The sequence below is a fragment of the Macrobrachium rosenbergii genome, chromosome 37, assembly GCF_040412425.1.
Source record: "Macrobrachium rosenbergii isolate ZJJX-2024 chromosome 37, ASM4041242v1, whole genome shotgun sequence".
In the NCBI taxonomy this organism is placed as follows: Eukaryota; Metazoa; Arthropoda; class Malacostraca; order Decapoda; family Palaemonidae; genus Macrobrachium; species Macrobrachium rosenbergii.
The window spans coordinates 44,776,248-44,798,204 of record NC_089777.1 but is presented as its reverse complement, the minus strand read 5'-3'; the positions used below and the strand labels follow the sequence as shown (position 1 = coordinate 44,798,204).

Here is a 21,957-nt window from a genome sequence, read left to right as displayed (position 1 = left end):
CATAGATATATATGGCTTAAAAGCCTACAAGCTGCTCAGCCACTTACTGCTTGAGGTTACATTTCCACTGGCTGCTGAACACTCAGCTTGTTTAGTCTCAGTCTTCCCAACTGTCTCAGTCTTCCCGACTGCTCTTCATAGTTTGTTTCACCTGGTTACCTTTAACCACTTGACCAACTGGCTTGGTCTGATAACAATCTCGACTGTAGTGTCCTACTCTTCCTCACCTGAAGGAGACAACATTACTCTTCTGTACCTGTCTTGAGAAACTGGATGATGAGGATTTAACATTCAATTGTTGAGGGGTATTACCTGGCTTTGTACAGGCATTGCCACTAGAAGGATTCCAAGTATTAATGTTCCTGAAATTTGGATGAGACCTAAAACCTGTGCATTGTTGGTTCTGGTGCTTGACATTATAACTCCTTTTGCTACAAATTATATTATAGTCCTCACTCAATGTAGCAGCTTTGCCAAGTTTCTTAACCTCTCTCTCTCTCTTAAATAGCCTCTTATGTGTTCAGGAATTCCTCTAAGATATTGCTCTAGGACTACTAACTCCCCAAATTCATCCATAGATTTAACTTTAGCAGACTGCAACTGGCTAATCATGAATGGCATGTTTTAAGAACAAAATGAAAAACCCGAGTTGGTTTTTCAACCTGTCAGCGCCTTATCTTTTGTGATGACAACTGAAGTGAAACAAGCCTTCTTACCACACACACTTGTTGCTCATATATTATGTTAATTTTGAAAATGTATTATTAATTATAAATTATGCTGTTAAGTTATCTAAACCACTAACTCTTTTGAGATCTGACATTTCACTACATATGATATTTCAACAATTATTATTATTACACATACCACATGATAAATAAAAGAGTAAATATATGAAAACTATGGGATGATATACATATTACAAGGCAACATCATGAATATATATATATATATATATATATATATATATATATATATATATATATATATATATATATATATATATATATATATATATATATATATATATATATTATATACAGTATATATATCAATATATATATATATATATATATATATATATATATATATATATATATATATATATATATATATATATTTGCAGGTTCTCCCAGTCCAGTTTTCAACAAGCCTTTTTTTACTCATAGATGAAATAAGTAGTCCATTTTTACAACACTGAATGGGACCCACCAAAGTCGACTCATTAGTAAGCACTTAGTACCCTGTTCAGAGCAACAGAAGATAAAAAAGCAAGATATACCTAAGCATAGATAAAGGATTTTTCCTCGCCTGAAATTCGAATCATATAAACTTTGCTGGTGAGAATATCGTGGTCATTGGCATCACGTACCCCACAAAAATTTAGACATTATTTAAGAGAGAAAATTAAATTTTAAGCATTCTCTTTCCATACCTTGTTGTAAGTGGTATTTCATATCATGAAGTTCATCTCATGAAGAATGTTTCGTGTCGTTTCAAAAGTCGTTCCACAAACGTATCGACTGAAAAACAGAACAGAAAAATTAACAGGTGTTGAAAAACTATTCTCTATTAATTAAATATCAACCATGTCTACATTTACACATAAAATTTATGCATATATATATATATAAATATATTTATATATATATATATATATATATATATATATATATATATATATATATATATATATATATATATATATATATATATATTTATTTATTTATTTATAAATATATATATATATATATATTGATATATATATTTATTTTACAGTGGATTGATACTGCCCCACTTGCATTGCAATTGCAGAAAAAAAGCATCGCTAAATGTTGCCATGAATAACATCCAAACTATTCAATAAAAATCAATGAAATTAACTGTGAACACTCACCAACACCTTTCCTCTCTAATGAATAACTGAGAACACTCACCAACACCTCTCCTCTCTAATGAATAACCGTGAACACTCACCAACACCTCTCCTCTCTAATGAATTAAATACTTGGTGGGATGCAATTTGCAGGGCCTACGCATCACCCTTTCAGGCCTTGGTACTTGCATAAAAACTGGGCCCCTCGGCCTCCCTCACTCTTCCCGGACACATGGGAGCCTTACACCATCACTTCCATCCCAGGCCTCAAACAGTTCAAAAGCGTCCAATTACAGGCTTAGGTTAAATATAAAGAATAATGTATCAAACTCAATTAGTTTGTATGAATTTATTGCAAGAGTAAGTGGAAGTACCAAAGTATAGTTGATGATCAGTTATTAAAATTAAAATAATAATAATAATAATAATAATAATAATAATAATAATAATAATGATAATAATAATAATAATAATAATAATAATAATAATAATAATAATAATAATAATAATAATAATAATAATAACTAAAAAATACTCATAGTAGCATAAGTCTTAAAATGGAGAAGCAAATCCACATTTATGTATATGTACATATGCTTAAAGATAAATCAATAGAGATAGCTTTCGGAACTTGTTCCGTTCCCCTTCTCAATCTCTGAGATTGAAAAGGGGAGCCTAACAAGTTCCCGAAAGCTATCTATATTGATTTATTTTTAAATATATGTACATATACATAACTGTGGAATTGCTTCTCCAATAATAATAATAATAATAGTTTCCCACCCACCGTCATGTCTCATGCAAAAATTCAGCTGAGAGAAATTATCGATTAGCCCTGACGCGAAAGAGCTTTTGCATGTACTACGGTCCGGACTTCAGTGCTTCCATGATGTTTAAGATCCATACTAGTAAAGATAACATCATTAGAGTGATCGAATTGTACAAGGCGAACCTTTCCATGCCAGAAATAAGTGAACAAACCGGTGTGAAATCGAGAACCGCTCAAAACTTTTTGAAGCGCTTCCCACCTGCCCCACCCTACCCATCGACACGGTGGGGATAAATAGCGCAAAATCTCCCCCCAAGCCCAGCGTTTGATTAATAGACACGTGAGGAGGAATCCAACCCTTAGTGCACAGGTCCTTAAAGAGCAAAATCCCAAAATATTGGAAGAAGTGAGTATCAGAACCATACAAGAACGTTTGCACGAAGTTACCTTCCGCAAGGTAACTTCTAAAGGAGGAGCGCTTGCCATCCTCCTTGAAGCGCTTCAAAAAGTTTCAGACGGTTCTTTCTCACTTTCACATCGGTTTGTTCGCTTATTTGTACTGTGGAAAGGTTCGCCTTGAACAATTCGATCACGCTAATGATGTTATCTTTACTAGTATGGACCTTAGACATCATGGAAGCACAGAAATCAGGACGGTGGTACACGCCAAAAGGCTAATTGATAACTGCATTTCCTAGGATTGTCTGGTGGCATTTGATCAGTGCGTTGTGGACTCTACTTGGTAATTGGTCAATTTCTCCCAGCCGATTTTTTGCATGAGACTTGACGGTGGCCCTGAAATTATTATTATTATTATTATTAATTTTTTTTTGTATAATAACTGATCAAATATATTTTTGGTGCTTCCGCTTACTCTTGCAATAAGTTCATACAAACCAATTGAGTTTGATATATTCCTTACATTTAATTTAAGCCTGTAGTTGGACACTTCTGAATTGTTCGAGGCCTGGGATGGAGGTTATGGTGTAAGGCTCCCAGGGGTAGAGGAAGAGTGTGGGAGGCCGAGGGGCCCAGTTTTTATGCAAGTACCAAGGCCTGAAAGGGTGATGCTTAGGCCCTGCAAATTGCATCCCACCAAGTATTAATTCATTGGAGAGGAGAGGCATTGGTGAGTTTTCACAGTTAATTTCATTGTTTTTAATGAGTAGTTTGGAGGTTATTGATGACAACATTTAGAGATTTTTTTCTGCAATTGTAGTGCAGGTGGGGCAATATCAATCCACGCCTATTATATATATAGTGTGTGTGTGAGTGTGTGTTTGTATGTCCGTGAAAATATGAAAAAAACTGAACTACCAATACAGTTAGAGAAAGAGAGAATTGATAACACAGGTCACCTTCATTATTTCAGCTATCTGATATACGCGATTTTTAATCACATGCACCAAAAAATTACGTTTCATTCACGGACACTTAAATCATTCAAAATATTTCCTGGAAATAAGATTGTTGGTGAATTTATCTTCCTGCGTAAAAGATTTATTGCTCTCCATAATAAACCACTATCTTTCGCCTCACCCTCCACCAATCTTCTTATGACAACACCCTTACCTCTAAAAATGACTTTAGATTCTGTCCCACTAAGGCATTGTTTTCCGCTTGTACCTTGTATGCTCTTTGTTCCCTGATTCCTGTGAGCAACCCTCTATCGCTTTCCCCAAAACATTTCAAGTCACATTCTGTACAAGGAATTTCCTAGAAACTAATATGTTTACTGTTGTGATTCTGTGTACTATTGTTGTGTATAAGATTTTATATTTATTTTAGCCCTGTGACTTTTGTTTACAGTTTTCCTTATTCTGTTTAAGTTTGGATTAGAAGCGAGTGCAAGACAATTCATAAATTTTCAAAGCTCTCAAGACAAAATTACTTTTTATGTTCTGTTCCCAGTAATTTTCTTAGCTAAGGTTGTTGGGCCCAGTGGGCTTTTATTCTTCTACAACCCACCCTACTCTCTCTCTCTCTCTCTCTCTCTCTCTCTCTCTCTCTCTCTCTATATCTATATATATATATATATATATATATATATATATACATATATATATGTGTGTGTGTGTGTGTTGCGGAAATCCTGTTTTTACATAATTACGCTGTGATGCCAAAGCTCTTGTTCATGCATTGCATGTAAATAATATTTGGCTTTGTTTTGTTGGGTGGTGACATGCACAGAGAGCATTCAGCAAATGTGCCAGTATAGGGTAGAAGTCAGCAGAATGTACTAATAAGGACCAAATCCTTCTGGAAACTTGACTTGTAGAAGGCCTGCTAGAGAGTTCCAGATGATCAGAAGCTATATAAGGCAGCTAAGAGCATGCATTTTGAATTACAGTAGTTTGGTCAAAAGAAGATACACACTAGTCCCAGTTGGAAGTGGTTTTTGGACACAATTACCAAATTATTTAAGTTATATTGAGAGCTCTTTATGGATATTGCTAATGAGTGGATTTCATCTGAGTACAGTACTACTAGAAATGCATTTTCTGATACTTTGTGAAAATTGAAAAGTGTGAATACTCCAGGATTGGCTAGCCTGGCACGACAATTGGACATGTTTACGTAATGCATGTAAAATATTTGTGAACAGTACTTTGTGTATATCATCTTTGATGTTTGTTGTGAATAAAGTTAATGCGAAATATTAAAATCTATTATTCTGATTTCACTACTGCAACATCAAATTTATTTTGTAACAAAATTGGGGGTCTGACCGGGATCGAATCCACTGGAAGATTCATCAAGCCTTTTATCTTCTATGGAATTTAAAAAATGTTAGCAGCAATGAAAGATTTCTTGGCTTCACCAATTGCTGAGGGTCTGCAAGATTTGAAAAAGCTGGGATTACTAGCAGTTTCAAGGTTAATACACATAGCTGGAGTAAAGGTAAGCTCTACGAAACGTCAGATTCAAAGATTGATTGCAGTATATTATCATGAAGATGATGTTTTCTCACTTTTGAGGTGCAATATAAACTTAGAATGTTGGAATTGGAAGAGAAGAAAAAAGCAAGGAAGTTTGTGTTAGAAAACCTGAGGTTAGAACAAGAAAATGAAGAAGGAAGATTAAGAGAAAAACGTGAAGGAAACGAGGACAGGCAGTTTGAACAAGAATAATTAAAACTGGAATCAGAAAGACAAATACAGTTAGCACATGTGGAAAAATGAACTTGAAACAGCATATCTCTAGTTCTTTTGTGGCAAGCAGAGAAGTCAGACTGACTCCACCATTTGATGAAAATGAAGTCGATCAACATTCTGAAAAGGTAGCAGAGAATTTGAAGTGGCCCAAAGAATTCTGGCCTTTAATGCTACAGAGTGTTATCCACGGAAAAGCCCAACACGCCTACTTAGCATTGTTATTTGAAGATGCCTCACAGTATGAGTTGATGAAGCAGGTCATTTTGACAGCTTATGAGCTAGTTCTGGAAGCTTAGAGACTGAAGTTCCAAACTCTTGGGAAAAGTGAAGGTCAGACATATGCAGAATTTACATACAACAAAGAAGTGCTCTTTGAAAGGTGGTGTACATCAATGGCAGTCAACAATGATTTAAAAAAAAACGAAAAATTTAACGTTAGTAGAAGAGTTCAAGAGGTGCGGCAAGGATGACCTTAAGTTTATTTGGATGAAAAAGAAGCCTTAACACTACAATAAGCTGCAAAGTTAGCAGAAAAAATATGCTCTTACTCACAAATATAAATTTGGTTCAAGCAACAGGACAGATCCTGCTAAGACAAACTGTGGTAAACCTAGTCCATCTAACATGACTGACTCCATGGGCTAGGGGACCGACATAAAAACCAAGGATAATGGCACCAGAAGTCATATAAGAGACTTTTAGTAGACATTAATGCAATTACTGCAAAAAAGAAGGTCATGTTTTGTCAGAATGCCTATTTCTTAAAAAGGAAAAGGAAAAGAAAAAAGAAACTTCACCTAATGCTCTGGTGAATTCTTTCATAGAGACCTGTGCCTGTTACAAAAGCCAAAAAGGTGGTTTCATCTTATCTTCTTCTGGAAGAGTTTCTTCCTTTTGTGCTAGAGGGATTTGTTTCTCCAAGTGAGAACTCTAGTTCCCAATCTATTCAAATTCTTTGAGATACTGGTGCATCTTAGTCACTGTTGCTAAAGGAGGCACTGTGTACCTGTGGTTAGACGGCAACTAGTGAATACTGTACCTCCATGTTCAAGGTACTGAAGGGAGGTTATTTCCGTACCTCTGCACTCTGTGGATATAAGTCCCACCTTAACTTGTCCAATAACTAATTCTGGCTTCAAAAACGTAGAGTGCAGAGGTATGGAAATAACCTCCCTTCAATACCCTGAACAAGGCCTCCCTATAACAGGTGTTTCTTTATCACTAGAAAATAATCTAGCAGGTGGAAAAGTTGTACCCTCTGTTCAGCTGACTTCTCATCCAAGTACTGAAGAGGAATCTAATTTGGATTCTAATATGTCCCCTGCCTCTGCAATGACTCAAGCAATGGCCAAATAGGATGAAGAAGAGGAGGACCTGGTGCAATCTAGCACTCTGTCGCATCAGGGTGACTTAATCCTATTTTGATGAATTGTCAGACACTTTCATAGGATAATCTTTTTATAAGAACCAAGAACTTTGAGCCAAATAAAAACTTCCATGTCCATAATAAACTGTCCTTTGCCAGGGAACAGTGATCAAAGAATAGAACAGTGATTCTGAGTTTTGAGAGGTGAGGAAGAAAGCTTTACTTAGCGATGAAATAGTCAAAGTTCAAGTGGGATATTAAATTTCAGATAGGGCTTTGATATGGAAAAGGCATCTCATGATATACCTGCAAATGGAGACTGGACAGTAGTCCATCAAGTTGTGGTTCATAAAGTTTATAGGATTGAAATTCTCAATATGGCTCAAAGTCTGCCCATAAGGTACTAAAGTAATTCTCCTAGCCTGGGTTGCATAAAGATGTTGCCAATCATTGCAGGACTTCCCACATCTGTCAGATGATAGGAAAACATAAGCCCAACCCTCCTGTGGCTCCATTACAACCCATTCCAGTGTCTGGTGAACCATTCTCAAAACAGATTTTGGGCTATGTAGGTCCTTTGCCAAAAACAAGATTAGGAAATCAATACCTTTTGACAATCATGTGTTCAGCTACAAGATTCTCTGAAGCAAATCCACTCCAAAATATCAAGGCATTAATCAAATTTTTTACTTTGTTTGGTCTACCTACAGAAATACAGTCAGATCAAGACAGTAACTTTGCAACAGGATTGATGCAACAAGTTGCACATCAACTTACTTGGTATCAAGCAAATCACTTCAAGAGCTTATTATCCTCAAAGTCAGGGTGCTCTCAAAAGATTTTACTCTACCCTCAAGACAATGATTTGGACTTACTGTTATGAGAATGAGAAGGACTGGAATGAAGGTATTCATATGCTGCTATTTGCTGCCTGAGAGTCAGTTCAGGAATCACTTGGCTTTAGCCCATTTCAGCTAGTTTTTGGACACCATGTTAGGGACCTTTAACATTGCTGAGTGAACAGTGGACCAACAAAGAGACTCATGTCAGTCTGCTAGATTTTGTTTTGAAGTTTAAAGAATGACTTCACAGAGCCTGCAAACTAGCCAAGAAAAACACTGAGTCAGGTCAAGGAAAAATGAAGACCTGGTATGACAAGAAATCTAAAAATAAAACATTTCAGCCAGGAGATCAAGTGATTGCATTGTTCCCTCTCCTGTCAAATCACCTACAAGCTAGATTTCATGGACCATATAGCATACATTCAAAAGTGAATGGCCTTAATTATGTTGTGACTACACATGAAAGAACGAAGCCAAGACCGTTGTATCATGTAAACATGCTAAAACCTTATCACAAGAGACACACTTTCGTTGTTGCAGCTGTTGGTATCCTGGATATTGCTGAATATTTTACAGCTGATGATGAGTGTCAGGATGAGCCACCCTCAATAAAGACTGAGATTATTCCCTGCAGGTTGCCAAACTATCAAATCCTGCAGAAGCTTAACCAAAAATTCTCTCATTTAGAAACCTTGGCAAAAAAATCAAATAAAAAAAAATTGATTATAAAATACCAAGACTTATTCTCAGATGTTCCAAAATTAACTACTATAGCAGTTCACAATGTTGATGCTGGCAACACCAAACCACACTCATCCAGACAATTGTAAAATTACTGTTTATGAAATATATTATATGTTAGAACACAGCATCATTCAACCTTCCCACCACAGTTGGAGCTCTCTGTATTTTTTGGCGCTTAAACAGATGGTAGTAGTAGATTTTGTACAGATTTACAGGGAGGTAAATGCTTTTGGTAAAACAGATGCTTATCTAATGCCAAGTGTAGATGATTGTATTCACAAAGTATGACAAGCCATATTTATTACCAAGATTGATTTGTTAAAAGGTTATTGGTATGTTCCATTAACTGAAAGGGTTAGATAAACCTCTGCATTTGTCACACGTTCTGGGCTGTATAAATGTAATGCTCTTCCCTTTGGAAAGAAAAATGCTCCAGCTACATTCCATATACGTGTATTCATTCTGTGATTAAGAACTTACCAAATGCAAGTGATTACAATGATTGGGAGACCACTTGAAGAACCTTGAGAAACTATTTCAATGATTGTCTGAGGCCAACCTTACAGCAAACTTAACCAAAAGTGAATTAGGTTGTGCAAATGTCACCTATCTTGGGTACATCACCAACCAAGGTAAGGTTGCTCCAGTAAATAACAAAGTTCAAACTGCATTAGCCTTCCCTTTACCAACAAACAAGAAAGTTCTAAGGTGATTTTTGGGAATGACTAGCAAACAAGAAAGCTCTAAGGTGATTTTTGGGAATGACTAGGTACTATCGCAAGTTCTGTTAGAATTTTGCTCATATTGCCCTTCCTTTACCAAACTTACTTGAAAAGAATGAAAAGTTAGTTTGGGATGAAATCTGCCAAAAGGCATTTAACAGACTGAAACATGTTATACCACTATCTTGAGCTCTAATCTCTCGATTTTAGCAACCATATTAAATAGCTGTAGATGCTAGTGATGATATTACAGGTGCTGTGTTGTTGCAATCAGATGAAATTGATAATGTTGGACATCCTATTTCTTATTTTTCAAGGGAGTTCAACCAGCACCAGGAAAATTATTCAACTTTAAAGAGAGAATTGTTAGCTCTGATTTTGGCTCTTCAAAATTCTGATGTCTGTACAGGCTAGAAACCCCTCATTGAATATTCTGATCATAACCCATTGGTGTTTTTGACAAATATAAAAAATAAGAATATGAGATAGTTGGACTGGAGTTCAATTTTGCATGAACATGACACTGCAATCAGACATATCAAGGGTAAAGAAAATGTTATAGTTGATTATTTGTCACAGTTTTAGGGGAAAAATTACTGTACCTGAAAACTTTGCCACTTTGCATCAAAATTTTCCTTTCAGGAGGGAAAGTGTGATGTAGAAGCCCTTATATATATGAAGTATATGTAAATGACATTTGGCCTGGTTTATTTCGTTGGGTGTTGACCCGCACAGAGAGTATTCGGCAAAATGTACTAGTAAAGGGGTGGTAGTCTGCAGAATGTACTGGTAAGGGCTAAATCCTGGAAACTCACAGAAAGACCTCTAGAGAGTTCCAGATGATCAGATGCTATACAAGGCAATTATGGGCATACATTTATGGTCAGTTGGTTGTTGGTGACAGGAGGATACACACTAGTCCTAGTTGGAAGTGGTTCTTGGATACAATTACCAAAATATTTGTATTATTGAGGTTTTGCATGGATATTGTTCATGAGTGAATTTCATCTGATTATAGTGCTAATATAAATGCATTTTCTGATACTTTGTGAAAATTAAAAAGTGTGACTACTCCAAAACTGGCTATCCTGACAAGACAACTGGATATATGTAATGCCTGTAAAATATTTGTGGACAGTACTTGTGCATATCATTATTGTTGGTTTGTTGTCAATAAAGTTAGGGCAAAATACTGAAATATCTGATGTTTTGATTTCACTGCGGCGACATCAGAGGCTCATTTAAGTTTAGTTTGTAACAACACTAATAAACAAACATACATATACATGTATGCATTCACAGAGACACACACTGCTCAATAAATTTTCTCTTGAACTCCAGCAATTTGCTGTTAAGTCACAAAAGGAGAGATATGTTTGCTGGAGAGAGATTGAGAATCAGCAAAGAAGAGAGAGAGAGAGAAAGAATGTTGTGAAAAGTGATGACAGGAGAAAGACAGACATGCTTTAGTTCAATATAGAATTAAAAAAGAGGGAGAGGGAGTACAATTTAAGTGCTTTAACTGTTCGATTCTCATTGGCAATGTCAGCTTAGAATTATGGAGGAGGAGGAAGAAGACTGAAAGTTAAAATAACATAAAATTTGAAGAATGAATAAAAATAAAGAAAGGAAATTGAAGGAAGGCTGAATAAGATGAAAAAATACCAAGTTCAAAGTAATTTGAAGATTTCCTAGGATTCGAACCTACGCTTTCATAGAAGGAGTACTCATGCAAAGCATGCTGCAGCTGTCTGCTGACTTGAATTTAAAAAAATAAATGCCCAAAGTGTAGGTATATGAGTCACCTGTGACCTGACCTGGGTTATTTTGCCCATTTTGTGGATCAGCCAATTTGCAGTACTATTCACCTCCATGACTGAGAGATATCAGAGTCATGAGGGGCAGTACAGGAAGGTAAAAAGTACCCTATGAAAGCGCAGTGTCATATCCTAGGAAAAATACAAATTACTCTAAATTAGGTATTTGTTCCAATGGGAATACAAACCTATGCTTTCATACAAGGAGACTCACCAATAGGTGGGAAGATGATCTATCTGGAGTGGCCCTGGATTGCCAGTGCCGCTCTATCAGTATTTCCTAAGCTGCCTCTAGGGCTCAGATCATAGGAGATAACAAACTGGGGTAGACCCCATCTGTACTCACCACCCTCTCTTGGGGGTGGGAGGGGGCATGGCAGACAATCCTGTTGGTAGAACCTATCCTCAGAGGTTCACTGCTGTTATGTCACTTGCTGGACTGCTACCACTGGGCCCAGTGTGAATGTGTCCAAGGGCTTATTGCCCATGTCTCATAGGTGGAACGATGTGAAGGTTGACCACCACTTCCACATCACTGCTTTTTGGACCTGCTGGACAGAGTGGATCTTCTTGTATGCCACTTAGGGGCCTATATCCCCTATGTCATGGGCTTTAACTCTTGACAGGGAAAGTTTGACATTTTCTGCAGCAGCAAATGCCCTGACTATGACTTCCCTCCACCAGAAGGACATGGTGTTTTTGAAGATCTCCCTCTTCACATGTCCTGTACTAATGAAGAGCCTTATGCAGGCGGGTCTGTGAGGAACCACACACTTTGGTATTGCCTTAGGGCTTTGACTGGGCAAAGGACTATCTTGTCCTTATCTCCCCTTATGAAGTCTTTTAATGAAGGGATGGAGAGATGTTTGAATTTCAAGTGTGACACTATGGGATTCTGGGTCTTGGCCACGAAGTCCAGGATGAATTCTAGAGCAATAGAAGACCACCCCACAGCTTGCCTGATGTTGTACAACAGGGTGTGCAGCTCTCCCGCTCTCATGACTGATGTGAGGGAGAGGAGGAATATGGTCTTCAAAGTCAGATCCCTATCTGACACTTTCTTGAGAGGTTCAAATGAAGACCTCCTCAGGAAAGAGATGACCTTGGTATCGTCCCCCTCAGGAGACCTTAACTCTCTTGAGGGGCACCTCTTCTCATAGTGTTTGATGACATCGGACAGTTCCTAAGCCTGAAGACATGGACCAAGGCAGCTCTGCAGGCTTTCACTGCAGTGATGGAGAGAGTTTTTTCCTCCCACAAATATACCAGGAAGTCTGCTACCTCCCTTACCACCATTTTGAGTAGATTGTAGTCTATCTCACAGCACCAAATGCAAAGTACCATTCATTCACCCTGGTATACTCCAGTGGATGAGGGCTGCAGGGTGTTGCTGACTGTTTTCACAGATTGCTCAGGAAAGTTTCTCTTTTGTTTTAGCTCCTAGACAGTCTCCAACCCTGAAGCCAAGGGAGCCTACAGCTTGATGGGACCTCCTGTTGTGCTTCTGAACCAAAAGGTCAGGGGCTTTGGTAAGTTGTCTTGGAATGTCTACTAGGAGGTGGAGCAGGTCTGTGTACCACTCTCCCTGAAGCCACAAGGGGGCCACCAATGTCATTTTGAGTCCCTGGAGACAAAGAACATGTTGATGATCTTCCTCAGCTGAGTGAATGGCAGGAAAGTGTACATGCCCATGCTGTCCCATGGGTGTTGGAAGGTGTCCTGCAGCACTCCTGTGTTTGGGGACTGGGGAACAGTGCAGGGAGAGCTTGGCATTCATCACTTTGGTGAACAGATTGACTATTGGTCCCTGTCACAGTTCCAACAAAGAGTCGGCTACTCTTTGGTGTAAGGACTCCTCGGTTCCTACTACCTTCTTAGTTGGTCTGGATGTTCTTCTTGCCCAGGATGTACCTGGTGGTCAGGTCCAGACTCTGAGACTGACCACTTGTGTATCTCCACTACCAGGGCATTCAACTCCAGGGGGATGGTGCCCCCATTGCTTGTTTATGTAGGCAGCCACTGTGGTATTATTGCTCATGGCAGCTGCAGACTCCTCCACTAGATTCTCCGGAAAGTGTTGGGGCGCCAGCCAGACTGCTTGCACCTCCAACTGGTTGTTGTGCTCCTCACTCCCCATGGGTCTCCATGCCCTGGAAATGCTCTCTCCACTCAGATGTGCACCCCACCCGCCCTTTGGAGTGTGTCTGAGAATACCAGCATCTCCTGTGGTACTTCCTGCAGGTGGTTTGTGGGGTTTCTTCACTACTGCAGGTCCTCCTTGACCTGATTTTTGTCTTGAATGGCTGCAACAGAGGTTTTTGACTTCATCCAGGTCTTCTTCAGCTGCCACTGAGGGATCTGATGTGCACACTCTCCATGGGGACTGATTTTTCCAGGGAAAAAAGATGTCCTATCATGACCTTCCACTGTTTTGCTGGTTGTTGGGGCAAGTTGAGGCGTGGTTCTGATACTCTAGTCAGGTTGGTGATCCTCTTGTTTAATGGACATGCCTTCCCAACTGTGGTGTTTATCCTCAACCACTGGTACTTGATGGTCTGCTATGGGGAGAGGTCTGACTTTGGCAGACCCAAAAAGACGAATAGTATTAGTCACCCTAAGGAAAATGGCATGGCTACTGACAAACACGTAACTGCTGTTCTGTTCTTGACAAAGCCTCCCCCCAAAAAAAAATTTAATACCTGTGTAGGAAAATTCCTGATGAACTCCTCTATAGGCGTGTCATTAGCTGATGAATTTGATGCCCTTAAGCACAAAAATATTATATGTCTAAGAACATCCTACCTGGATTTCCCAAAGTATTCATTAACTGATGTGGGGGGTGATACCCCTTACACAACTATAATTATACATTTCAAGCAAAAACTTAGCCAAATTTAGGGGACCTCATTAACCTGCAGATTCTATATCCCTTACACAAAGGTATTCACACATTACAGAAAAATCTAGTTGGATTTCCTTAAAACTGCTCATTAAGCGATGGTGTTTGCAGAGAAGCATTTATATGTGTCAAGGAAAATTCTTGTCGAATTTCCTTCGAAATTACGCATAAGTGATGGTGTTTACACAAAAACATTTATACATATCAAAGAAAATTCTATATGAAATTCTTTAAAATCTGATCTTGATATTTATGAACCCCAACCTGAAGAAGGCAAAATTATACAGCACAAACAAAGTACACAGGGAAAAGGAATATTCAAGGTTCTCCCTCCAAGTGCAGCTCCTCTGGCCCTAGGCTCTCTTCCCCAGGAGGAAGGGCTCTGATTTCTACAACTCCCCAACTCTGTTTTGAATTATGTTCCTCCAAATTGACCGATCTTTGCTAAGTGCCCCCTTCTGCCTTCCCATTGGTCTCATCTGTTCTCTCCTCCTGGAGGAGGAGGAGGGAGAGATCCCTCTATTGACAGTACTCTTTAAAGTTGTTATCTATTGCAGAGGAGCAACCTATCAAAGGAGAGAATGGAGGGTTTAAAACTATGGGCAGCATTGAGATCGAGACTGAATCGTCTCATTTGTCTCTCCTTCTGCTACTGAGAAGCTCCTTCTTCCTCATCCTCAGTTATCAGGTATCAAAGAGTCTCTCTCTCTCTCTCTCTCTCTCTCTCTCTCTCTCTCTCTCTCTCTCTCTCTCTCTCTCTCTCTCTCCTCCGAGACTCTTGTCAAAGCTGGGGGAGGCTTTGACAAAGGATGTCTAGCTTTCCTACATCGTTGTATCTTCTCCATCTGTCTGACACAGGGAACACTGGTGGGCATGGAGAAGGGCTAAGAGTCAGATCCCTAAAGGAAGTGCCTTTCTTATGACATCTCTGCTCATTGAGAGACCATTGGGGTGAGCCACCCCACACATTCATCACATCTGGCTTCTCTTGTGCACGCTTGTCCTCAACACAAAAAACACACAATCGGGGACATAAATTTTCTGCAGGTCTTGCCCTTACCCACACAACCAATGGAATCGAGTTTCTTATCCTCCATTGTAGCCATAGGAAACACACAGAAGGGAGCAACAGATAACGCACCTGGGGATCACAGTTAGGTCGCACAAAGGAGGTCACCCACATGGCTGGGTAGGTCACACAAAGAAAGAGCAAAGAAATGCTACACTGCAAAACCCTCAAGCACAGAGCTACTAGAGAAAGAAATGGCACTAAGAGGGCTAAATGTGGCAACGAAAGAGAAGAACGGGCATAAACACATGACACACACAAAAGCAAATCTCAACTACTCAAGACGAGGGTCAACAGACAACCACTCACTGACATGACTGAGAACAAAATGGGAGAATTAACCCAGCTCAGGTCACAGGTGACTCATATGCCTACCTATTAGGAATTTGTTTTTTATTTAAGTCAGCTGCAGCGCGCTTTGTACTGAGTACAACATCTATGAAAGCAATGGTTTGTATTCCCGCTGGAACAATTAACACTGAATTTAGATGTAATAAACAGGTAATACTAATAAAAATTATTAATAAAACCTACCAAAAATAGCATAAATACCATTCCCTCACGCATAATAATAATAATAATAATAATAATAATAATAATAATAATAATAATAATAATAATAATAATAATAATAATAATAATAATACGATCGTTTCGGATAGTAAAAAAATTATATTTCTAAATTCCCTAAAGTATATGAATAAAAAATAAAGGTAAAAGATAATAATAATAATAATAATAATAATAATAATAATAATAATAATAATAATAATAATAATAATAATAATAATAATAATAACGGAACTGAGTAGTAGGAAAATGATAATACTTGTGAGTTCCTGAAGAGTAATAATAATAATAATAATAATAATAATAATAATAATAATAATAATAATAATAATAATAATAATAATAATAAAACTTCTTCAAGCGCATTAGTAATACAGTAACAACACAGGTCTCTAAAGGACTAAAAATGTCAAAAAATCATACCATGCTAACTATGACAATATCAAAAAAGCCATCGTAATTTCCATTAATGCTTCATCTGCAGTGTTCTAAAAGATGTTTTTACTTGATCTCAAGAGATGACAGGAGTGGCAGTGTCAAACCAAAATGACAACGAACATGCAGTACGCTTTCGGCGTTGCCGCTTTTCCCAGATTTGATTCATAAACCCTTGACCTAAGTTGGGATATAATGTAGATGTGGCAAAAACGCTGCCTCATCTTCCTTATACCAGGTCATAGAGGGTAAACACTTTAACACCATTGTCTGCGTTTCTAGCACTAAAGACGTAAAACGAGCGAAAAAACAGATATTTGATGACGAGTAAATGATGATTTATAGTAAAAAAAAAATTGCAGTGAATGAAGTTTTGATATCATTCAGAGAATTGTTTTCATAACAGGGTAGGATAAGGATGATTTAGTTTCTAATCATCTAATTGAATTATACAAATGCCAGCATCTAGCCTAGACTCTGATGAAAATAAATGATACAACGCAATAAACAAAAAATACATTTATTGGCTCCTCAAAGACTACATTAAGTCGGCTTTGTCCCAGAACGGTCTCTTTCTTTCGAAAAGCCTGTGAGATACATAAGTTAGATTTTATGATCGGATTAAAGAACACGGAACTGAGGGACGCAGGTTAACTGTAGCTGGATTGTAAGTCAGGAAGAAGTTTGGCAACGTAACTAATGGCAGCCATGTTCGTAGTCATTTTGGTTGTACTGTAGTATAATGCCCGTAGACATAAACCCCCAAACCAATATTTTTGAGAACCCTTGGCCTATATTTAACTTGTCCGAAGGAGCAATTTAAGCCCTCTGAAGCGGGCTTTCGACAACAAGCAGGGATGGGATCTTCGCCCGCCTAAGAGAGAGAGAGAGAGAGAGAGAGAGAGAGAGAGAGAGAGAGAGAGAGAGAGAGAGAGAGAGAGAGAGAGAGAGAGATATTTTGTTCTGATATCGACAACAGATTACATTACAGCTAAAGTAAAATAATATAAACATTATAATATATATATATATATATATATATATATATATATATATATATATATATATATATATATATATATATATATATACAAATATATGGATATACGAATGCTCTAGGTCTTTTGCCTCTTACTATTTACTTCTGGTTATTGCAGTACAATTAGTCACGTGATGCTTGTGACGGTATTTTATATATATATATATATATATATATATATATATATATATATATATATATATATATATATATATATATATATATGTGTGTGTGTGTGTGTGTGTGTGTGTGTGTGTGTGTGTGTGTATGTAGAATCTGCTTTTCACTTTTTACCAGATACATATATAATTGTAATGGCCACAATGTCCTCTTAACTTCTCGAATTCTTTATGCTTTTGGATACGCTTGTCACTACAATGCCCTATGATCCCAGTGCAAGAAATATGAAGAAATTATGATGTCTGGTCGGGGAAACGAACCCAGGTCCCATAATCAGAACAAGGTCCCACTGCCGACCTGACCATGAGAAGGATAAAACGTCTATTGCCTCTCATATATACAAGTACCTGTCGTTTTCAGATATATACCGTATATTAGAGCTGGAATAAACCCATCCTCACCATTGCATCCATGTGGACAATCATTTTTTTGTTTTTTTAGGCTGAAATATATATATATATATATATATATATATATATATATATATATATATATATATATATATATATATATATATATATATATATATTTTTATGTGATCAATTTTAGAAGTTAAGAGGGCATGATGACTATTACAATTACATATGTATCTGGTAAAAGTGACCAGTAGATTCTACATATACATATATATATATATATATATATATATATATATATATATATATATATATATATGTATAGGCTATATGTAGAATCTACTGGTCACTTTTTACCAGATACATATGTAATTGTAATAGTCATCATGCCCTCTTAACTTCTCAAATTCATCACACTTTTTGGATACATTTCACTACAAAGCCTTATGATCCAAGTGCAAGAAGTATGAAGAAATTATGACATCCGGTCGTGGGAAACGAACCCGGGTCCAATAATCAGAACGAGGTCCCGTTGCCAAGGTGACCACGAGAAGGATAAAAAGTCTTTTGCCTCTCGTACATACATATACCTGTCGTTTTCAGATATCTATATTAGAGCTGGAATAGACCCATCCTCACCATCGTGGCCAAGTGGGCAATCGTGTTTATTGCTTTTGAGGCTGAAATACTGTAGATATGTGGAATCTGCTGGTCATTTTTTACCAGATACATATGTAATTGTAATAGCCACAATGCCCTCTTAACGTCTCGAATTCTTCATGCTTTTTGGGTACGCTTGTCACTACAAAGCCTTATGATCCAAGTGCAAGAAATATGAAAAAATTATGATGTCCAGTCATGAGAAATGAAACCGGGTCCCATAATCAGGACAAGGTCCCATTGCTGACCTGACCATGAGAAGGATAAAGTCTATTGCCTCTCGTATAACAATATACCTTTTGTTTTCAGATATATATATTAGAGCTGGAATAGACCCATCCTCACCCTCTTAGAAATATGAAGAAATTATGATGTCCAGTCGCTGGAAACGAACCCTGTACCATAATTCAAGAAGTTAAGAGAGCATTGTGGCTATTACAATTACATATGTATCTGGTAAAAAGTGACCATTAGATTCCACATATATATCTCAGCCTAAAAAGCAATAAAAACAATTGTCCACTTGGCTACGATGGTGAGGATGGGCCCATTTCAGCTCTAATATATATATCTGAAAGTGACAGGTATATGTATATAAGAGAGGCAATTGACTTTTTATTCTTCCCATTGTCAGATCGGCAAATTATAGGGGTTCGTTCTGACTTATTGGACCCAGGTTCGTTTCCCGCGACTGAACATTATAATTTCTTCATATCTCGTAAAAGTGACCAGTGCACATATATATTTGCCTCAAAATCATAAGGCTTTTGCTACAATGGTGAGGATGTGTCTATTCCAAGCGCTGAAATCCAAAATGTATATACGAAGAATTGGTCAGGTCGGCAATGGGGACTCGTTCTAGTTATGGGAGGGCACGACCGGTCATCATAATTTTGACAAGTATCCAAAATGCGCGAAGAATTCGAGAAGTTAAGAGGGCATTATGGCTATTACAATTACACACACACACACACACACACATATATATATATATATATATATATATATATATATATATATATATATATATATATATATATATATATATATATATGTATATATATATATATATATATCAAATATAAATAATATGTATACTGTATCCCCTGAATGTGTATATCAAATATACAGAATGCTCTAGGTATTTATGCCTTTTATTATTTCCTTCTGGCTCTTGCAGTACATTTAGTCTCGTAATTCTTGTGACAGTATAGCATGCATACATACATGTATATGTATATATGTATATATATATATATATATATATATATATATATATATATATATATATATATTTATTATTATATATTATATATATATATGTGTGTGTATGTATGTATGCGTGTATGTATATAATACCGTCACAAGTATCACATGACTAATTTTACTGCAAGAGCCAGAAGGAAATAATAAAAGGCAAAAGAGCCTAGAGCATTCGTATATTTTATATACACTTCTTCAGGGCACATTATATGTACATACATGTAAATATATACTGTGTATATATACGTGTGTATACATGTATATATACATATATATTTATAAAGTGTATGTTTATAAGAATCAGAATGACCGGTCAACTTCTTGATTTCATCACACTTGAATTTCAGAAGGGATTGAATCAAAACACTGTGGACTCCTTGGTAGGGTTTACACCAATGCATAATGTTTCAGATGCCTGTCTCAACCTCCAATAGGATGTTTCGAATCCCACCACAGAAAGGGAAGCTGCTTCATTCCTTCCACACAAGGCAGAATTGGAAAATTATGAAGAAACCTGAGAAGTCAAGCATCATGCGTGACTGTTACTGGGATATGAACGAATATTATATATATATATATATATATATATATATATATATATATATATATATATATATATATATATATATATATATATATATATATATATATATATATATATACACTCACACACACACACACACACACACATATATATATATATATATATATATATATATATATATATATATATATATATATATATATATATATATATATATATATATATATATATATATATATATATATATATTAGGATGCACTGGAACTAGTATATCAAGTTGTGGCTTGAACCAGAACTAGAAAACATATTCAGTACTAGAATAGTGTACTCTGAAAGGCTGTTTTCGGAAACAGGCAATGTTCCCGAGGGGAAACGCTCTCGTCTACTACCTAGTACAGGAGAATAACTCCTTTTTCCTCTAACTTAATCTTCCTTGATTCCGGCTCACAGATCCAAGCAAATAAATAAATGCAAATTAATTAAAACAGTCATGCTTTGGTATATTAATGGAGAAAAAGAACACTTTTTTCCACCTATAAATGGTTGAAAATATGAAGAAAAAGTCTTAACTAGCATAGCATTAATTATAAACTTGGTTCAGTCAGATTTCAGGTTCCTTATATAATTGAAGATAAGGAACCTTTTTCTGTACACCTACCATTGGTTGATAAACTAAAGAATAAATCCCAGTTCTTAGCCATTTATCATTTTCGTTAACGACAACGTTTATCCTGGAAGTTTTCCAGTAGAGGATAACTACAGTATTTTTCTAACCACTTCATATTTTCTTAATGAAATTATGTAAGTGAAAAGTTGAAAAATATCAAGATTAGAAATAAATGCAAATAGTTAGAGTTGAGAAATGTAAGCCTTAAGGTGACTGCTTAGATGTAAAATAAAAGTACTGATTCCGGCCGGCTATTCCGTGATAGTTCCTGCCAGAACTGGTACTTGCTAAAATTTGAATTTTTCTTTCGTTTCTCCGTTTTTTTTTTTTTTTTTTTTTTTTTTTTTTTTTGCATTTTACCTATTGTCGAGGTTGTTTCACAATTGCACAAATGTCATTTGAAAAATAATCTCTGTGCACTGGAAATGCTCTCTCTCTCTCTCTCTCTCTCTCTCTCTCTCTCTCTCTCTCTCTCTCTCTCTCTCTCTCTCTCTCGCAGATTTCTTTTATTTTTAGATGTAAGTATAGTATTTATTAATTTTCATTATTTTATGCCATAGTTTTGCTATGCTTTATTATTTTACTATTGGTCTACCTTTAGGAATTAAAGGGCTCATTAATTTATCATTCATTTGTTTGAGGGTTGATGCTCCGTTTTGGGGAGATATTCATTGTTCCTTGTGTTGACCTAGGGGTCCTTTCATGGAATGGGTTTGGGTTAATCCAAGGCTACTGACCCAAAACTATAATTGTTTCTTCCTCATCATCGCCTTAGGGTAAACGCAGATATGGCAGGACGTGAGGAAAGGGATGTTACATTATCTTAATTAATATTTTCATATATTCTATTTCTAATAATATTATTATCATAAAACTGTCCTCAGTTATAATGAGATGTGTTTCTTAAATAAAGCCTTTTTTTTAAAGAATCGAAAGGGAGTCTTCAATAGTCTTATTTGCACAATGAAGAAACTACATTTGACA

The 21,957-nt window shown here is 36.6% G+C and overlaps 1 protein-coding gene across 12 annotated transcripts in view; it reads right to left on the bottom strand.

The window, feature by feature from the left end:
* LOC136825538 (uncharacterized) overlaps positions 1-21,957 on the bottom strand; it is an 841,925-nt gene that overhangs the window by 333,102 nt on the left and 486,866 nt on the right. For all 12 annotated transcript variants that reach the window (XM_067082124.1, XM_067082125.1, XM_067082129.1 and 9 more), the window contains one exon: positions 1,436-1,523. The gene's annotated coding sequence lies outside the window, so the exon portion shown is untranslated. The remainder of the gene's footprint in view (positions 1-1,435; positions 1,524-21,957) is intronic.